A 7,629-nucleotide genomic window follows, 5' to 3' on the forward strand; every position below is an offset into this window, starting at 1 on the left:
AATTTCTAATATGTTACAATGAACAGTCATAATTAATATTTTGAAGTTAAATTTTCCAGAATTTTCTTCTTTTTTTATCAATCTAAAGATTTTTATTATAATATTATAATATATTATAAATATATAATAAAACTTTTAAGAGAAGAAAATATTGGAAAATCTATAATTTCAATGTATTAACAATGACAACTGCTCATATTAGGAATTATTCATTTTAAATATAATATTTTTATCACAAGTAATGCTATTATAGATTTGGATTTCATCTTGTATTAAAAGATCAGATTTGATTTTTATTAAAAAAATAACATAACTCTCTATTGAATTGGATTTAACTCTAAATACAGCGACAAAAAAATGAGAATACGGATTTAATATAGTAACTCTTCGAGAATGCTTAACTCTTGTCAAATCAGCTCGGATTTCTTCGCGAGCGAGAAGAATTATTATGTAATACTACGTAATTTTTCTTTCTCGCGGGACTTACGTCCGTGGCTTGAGGAAAGATGCTTTAATCGCGATTCTTTAATTAATCCCTGATTTCAGGGTATGACATCCATCAGGGAGACTGGCATAACGAAGTTATCCCATAGTAGGATTAGAAGGCTCAAAATAGGAACGAGCGAATCGATTGAAGGGACCGGTGACTTTTCACGAGTTTTATGACGAATCTTTTTTGCCCCGCGGAATCTCATTTCGCTGATATTCAAAGAATAGGCGAAAGTTGTATCAAGAGTTTGCGAGCTCGTTCTAGATCACGAGAGAAAAATAGAAAGAAAGAGAGAGAGAGAAATAATTTTATTACATACTCTAGAATGAGATCCCCTAAGAGAGCAGAAAAGATATATCGAACAAGTGCGAGAAGGCGAATAAGGATGTATGTTTGTGTGAGTGTATGTGCGTGTATATGATAAAAGAGATGCAGCAAATGAGAATGCGAGAGAAAAAATGAAGTTATAAAAAACGAAAGTACACAGATAGATTATCTATATGTATAGCGAATTTCAGTTCTAAGAATAAGAGTCAATTATATTAATCAGTGTGAGGAGATGTTGATCTCCGAGAAAACAAAAAAACTGATATAAACGTGGATACTACAAGTAGTACAAGGAACTTTGGATGTATTTTGATTTGTTCAGATGTGACGTATCTTCCGAGATGTACAATACCAGCGACATCGCTTCGGGACAATCTGACTTTCGGCAATAAGAGCGGAGAATTTTCGCCGCAACAATTTTATTTCGGAATTCATCTCGCGAATAATGACATTCATTGCACATTAATTGTAGCATTTAACAGATTGTATAAAAAATAGGCGAAAAGACTAGCAGATATAGAAACTACATATATATAAATATAATTACACATATATATATATATATATATATTTATATATATATTTATATATATGTAGTATATCTTTGTCACAATAATTTCGATTTAATAAGTATATTTATATGAACAATTAATTTTAACAAACGAGAGAGAGAGAGAGAGAGAGGCGATATTAAGATTATTTTTGCTTGGCTTTTTTTATCGACATTCCACAAATTTCACATGAACGCGCTTTGTACTTGATTTATCGCGTCGAATGTGACCGAGCTGGAAATTTACATTGGGAGAAATTCGATTTTTTGTCCAAATTAAATTCAGTCATTTTATTCAGATGAGCAATTAATACAGTCGACGTTTAACATTCGATGTTGTACTATTGATCACACGTAGTTCACTCGCGACAATAATTCACATCACACACGACACAGAGTGCATCCCTCACAAAATCGTTATGTGAACATCGACTCGAAAATGTCTAAATCGGATTCTCACGATTGGAAAAATCTGAAGAGCTCTCAGCGAATACAACGAATATTTGCAAATTTCGCTCGAGTTACATTTTACATTAAATGCCATTATGTTAATCGAATCTGCTCTCTAAAAGAATAATTACTCGGCTTTTTATAATCCCATTCTCTTTTTTTACAGCACTTTCAATACTATTTTACAATATTTATTTATATTTTAAAACAATATAGATACAATTTGTCTCTTACATAAGTCTTACAAATGTAGACGTCCTCACTTTATTACAGATTTGTATTTAAAAAGTTTTGTACGAAAGCATATTAATTCATAAACGAAAATGATATATTTACGAACAAATTGCACAAATGGCGAAGCAATACGCTTTCTCCAAAAGAATTGCACCTGCAGCTTATCCAAAGTTTTATAGGATATCATCTTTTTTCAATACTTATCTAGCTTTAATATTTGTACATGAAGAATTACTGTGCAATACACAATAAAGAATGTGCATAATCATGTTGTAGATATACTCGTATATCCGACAGCACTATAATAATCATTTACATTATTATTCTAAGATCTGTTTAATCGGATCTAAAATACATAGCCGAGCCGGATGTCCCGCCGCGATTGTTTGCTATATTGTTAATGTATCTATTGTAAATGTTTGTATGTATTGTAAAATGTATCTTGCTTGGAGAGGCGACATATCTTAAGTTATAACGTTTCCGAGAAGATGAGAAGATCGTGAGGTGCGGTTCGCGCAATTCGCGTCCACGTTGCACGCTCGCGCGCTCATCCCTTCCGTTTCTTTCCTCCTTGACTTTACTTCTCTCTTTGCTACGATTCGTCGTTAAAAAATATCGTCGTAGATTCCGTCAGGTCCGGTCAATTTCCGACAGCGAAATCTGCAAGGAAAGGACGCGGGAAGAGGCGCGAGTCGTGCGGGGCGCGAGTGTCTGCTACATTTATGTACACATATACATAATATATTGTATAAGCAATGGCAGAACTACTACGAGTCATTATATGCGACATTGGAATTTGTATATCATGAACGAATTAAAAGAGGAGAATCTCCTGAATAATTATTTGGACATTATTAATCCGCGGATTAATCCGGTGGTGATTTTGTAAGGCGGTTTAGTCGGATCGAGAAGGGTCGATCGTATTCGTATTAGAAATTTACGCTCAACAGTAAATATGAAAATTGAGTACAATAATAATTTAGTATTACAATCGCCGAGGGATTAATCTGCTAAACACATGATATTTAATCATGATATTATGACATTTAATTGATAAATTAAATGACAATTTATTTATGGTCACTGCAACTATTTAGTATGAATGTGATTCGATTCCTTTATCCGCTTATCCTTTTCTTTTTTAATATGATTCATACTCCAATCCTATTGTTCGCCATCAGTTTACTAATCTGCAACTAGCGAGCCAATTAACGCAAATAACAAATTATTTTTCTAACACTGCTTGATGTTCTAATCCTGGTTATACGAGAACGTATGCAGGTATGTGCCAATTAAAGCATGCCTCAATTCGTAAATAAAGCCTTGTGATAAATTCGTCTGTATGGATTGCCATAATTTTCTCGTAATGATTTTACCATTAAATCTTTTGTGCTAATAATTCTCATAACTCCTGTAAATTTATGTAATTTTGAATAATTACAGATATCTATATGAATTTTGAGAACATTGAGATAATACAGAAGGAAATAAATCGTTCTTTTTTTTAATGATCATTTTAAAATATTAATATTCTATGTGGTTTTTTGTGTCATTTTTCTTACAATTCGTATATTATTGACTATTTTTGATTTTAACATTGCTATTACAGAATGTAATATTACTGCAAGTTAGTTGTATTAAAAATATTATTGTATAAAAACATTGTTTTTGATAAGTACTTTGAATTATATAAGCAGAATTTATAATCAAACACGATGCACTTATTTTATCGATACAAGAACTTTCTGTATCGTAGATTATTAATATTTCTTTGATGAAGTTTTTTTCAAAGACATCGTAAAATTAGAAACTTAATAAGTATTTTAATTAAAGTTATTAAATGTAAATTGCGTTTATAAAAGACAAACTGCATTAAAGTTACTGGAAAATGCTGGTTATAAAGACATTTTATTTCTCATTAAGGTCAAGTAATTGAGCATTGTTTGATTACAAAATATATTCAGACGAATATTCAATTTATCAAAGATAACAATGCATAATCAATGATTTCCTTTGAATGTACATTAACCTTAATCATACCTTTCGATGTGCATGCAACTCCAATCTGTAATTGGCATATTTTTTTATAAGAAAGAAGATATTAAGACAATGGAAAAAACTTGAAGAAATGAGTGAATGATAGACGTCAAAACAAAGAAGTAAATATCAGTATAAATTTAATTTCTGTGTGTATGAAAGTGCTTCTCATGTGTTCTCATGAATAATTCAATAATTCAGTAAACAATCTAACAATATATCATTGTGATGAGATCTTTTAATTAGGTTATAAATGTTTTAATTATCTATGAAACACACATAATAGATTTGAAAAATACTGATAACATAATACAGGTATATCATACAGCAATATTAATAATTCTGCACGGAATTCTGCATATTGATGCACATTGAATACTAAATACTGAACTTCTAACTTACTTTTTAGTAAGTTTAGTCAATATAAATGGCTTTTGAAACAGCATGACACGACGTTTTATTTGAAACGTCATTATCGTTTATATGCATGCATTAGTGCAATGTGTTTGAAGTATATTTTATTGGCATTTCAGTGCGTCTTCTAATTTACTCCTGTTCCCAGTTCAAATATATTTGCATGACAGAGAAATAAAATATATAGGATCTCTCTAGTCTTTCCTCTCTTTAAAATTGATAATATTAAGATGATTCACGATTACTGAAGTTTTCTTACCATGACACGCTTTTTTCAATCCGTTGAACTGTATATTGTGTTCCAATACTTTATACGTTGAAAAGATATAACAAATAAATTAAAATGATACTACTCTTCTTTACATTTCAACAAAGATTGTATGTTACTTTTTTATTCGCAATATGTAAGTCATATAATTTTTATTGAAAACTATTATTTTCCGAAAACACGATTCTATCTTGCAGTTTAATTAATGATGCGCTTTTTATCCTTTCCTTATTGAACCATCTATTCATTCTATCTTGATCGAAACGGACGTGGAGAACGTTAGAAGACGACACGTTAGAGAAACGTGTGAGCTTGTGGCAGCGTGGACCTGGTACAATTATCCTTTATCGCGATCCTCTAGGACAGGACGATTAATCCACCGTGCGGCAATAACTTTTAGGGATTTGATTAATCCGTGCGAACACATCCCAGCCAGATAGTCCAGTACATTAACAAGAACTTATCAGCTAATTTAATTGAGTCATTCAAAGATAATTCAAATATTTACTATCTATTTCAATATTCTTATTTTCTTACGTATTATTAATAACTGTATTTTAATTAATAATTCTATTAGAATCATACAGAAAACGCGTGGATTTGCTTTTACAAACTCCCATTTTGTCAGTGAAATAGAACTATATTTTCTTGATATCAATTCCAATCTGAGAACTTACAGCTATTAAATGTTATTAATTTTATCTTATTGATTCGAAACAGAACAATAAATATTGTCTCTTTCCTTTCTAATTCCGTTATTTCAAATCACTGATAAAGTTACGTGCCGATACGTGAATAAAATGTTCCCCAAATTGTTTCCTAAAATTCCTGATTCTCAAATATCCTATATGAATAATATAGTCTGAAAAGCGAGGAAGGTTTTTTCGGCGAGCGTAACACGTATAAAGATCAAATTACTTGTGAGATATGAACCGTTTCGAAGTTGTCACGCGAACATTGCCTTTTATCCCTTTATCCTATAGCAGGTTCAGAAAACGTATTTAGGTACTTGGACTCTCCATGGGGACGAGTGCCGGACGCGGACTTTCTCAGACCAGCCACCAACTACCAATCATCACCATCACCAACCACATCCACATCTCCACAATCGCACATAAATACAAAAAAAAAACAGCCTTATCCCTGATCGCTTCACCAGCACGGTGAGTCTTACTTCTTTCTTCTTTCTATATAATATCCTATTTTAATCCTCTATTGCGCGATTTATTACTCTCAAAAGTACTTGGTTGCCTAAGGATCGAAATTCGTTTCCCGTTATAGGCTAATTTTATATCTTGCTTTTTATAAGGTCTTCCGAAAAAGATTTACATGTTTCGATTTTTTCTTATGTATATAATTTCTTTTTTTAATTAAGCTTTTAATACCATGCCTCATTAATAAATTATTAATATTAGTAGCTAAAGAAATTCTAGTAACTCGAATTATTAAAATTTAATAATAGGTTATTAAAATTTTTAATGAGTCTTTACTTCGTAAAAAGTTCAAGAATTAATTAGAAAGCCAGTTAATAACAAAAATGTAATTGATTCTTCTACGAGAGAGAGAAAAAAGAATATTGGATTTGAAATTGCACTACTTTTTAGGAATATTTCGTATTTTTGTGCAGTTTTCATATTTTTCATATCATATTATAGAAATGATTAATAATTTACAATCTTGGTAAGTAATATATCATATCAAGATACTTAATATGAATTTAATTAACCTCGGAGGATTTAAAACCTTATGGTTGTTGCCACTTAGTTAAGAGAAGTGCCACATAATTTGAAATTAATTTACGGCTTTGAGAAATAAACATATTCCCTTGGGTTTCACGTACTTTGACGAGAGATAGCTTCTATTTTCTCATTTCTGTACCAACTGCTTTTGTCTATGCACATATTTCCTTTGCCTAATATAAAAAATTTTCACACTTATTAATTTGCTATAAAGGCCAATATTACACTATAATTAGCATTAATTAGTACAATCATTATCGTCAGATAATAAACAATTATATTATTAATCTATCAAAATAATATCACATGATATTAATTAATGATATTATGTACTGTTAATAATATTAACAGTGTCAGAATATTTTTATACATTTTATATTCATTTTATAAATGTAAAGTATAGTAATGGAGTATGATTTAATCGTTAATAAAGAAATTATAAATATGTATTAAATGTTAATATATACATATACGTCGCTGTACTATTTTTTACATTGTATGATATATTATGTTTCAGAACGGGGAAAAAATACAATATATTTTTTGTATTTTATACCTTTTTATCTGCAATTAATATATAAAAGAGAGATTTACATAATACGAAAAAAAATTTTATGATTCTCCTTTTTTATACATTTACTTTATTTTTTATTATGCAAACTGTACAAAAAAACAACAATATTATGTTAAAGATGCCATTGTAAAAAGAAACTTTAATGTAGATATAGTATACATATAGTACACATATAGTAACAATGACACGTAATGTCAATTGTCATTCATCTTGTATTTTATTTTGTAGAAATTAGTGTATGTTATGAAAAGTAATTTATTTCGTCATGAAGGTGTACATAATGCATGAATGAAAATTAAACTAATGTATTTTATTTGTAGATAACAAATCTTATAAACTCCACAAACTTGTCATGTCGCTATATGAGTTATGAAATTTAAATGCAATACATATATGAAGTATGAATGCAATACATAATGCAAGTGCAGGAAAATAGTATTTATAATATATATGCATTTTATTTGTTACTATTTTACTGTGTTCCAATAAATATTATTTGTTTTTGTAAAATTTATAAATGGAATATAGCATGGTATATATATATAT

The sequence above is a fragment of the Trachymyrmex septentrionalis genome, unplaced genomic scaffold (genome assembly GCF_001594115.1).
Source record: "Trachymyrmex septentrionalis isolate Tsep2-gDNA-1 unplaced genomic scaffold, Tsep1.0 scaffold75, whole genome shotgun sequence".
NCBI classification, from domain to species: Eukaryota; Metazoa; Arthropoda; class Insecta; order Hymenoptera; family Formicidae; genus Trachymyrmex; species Trachymyrmex septentrionalis.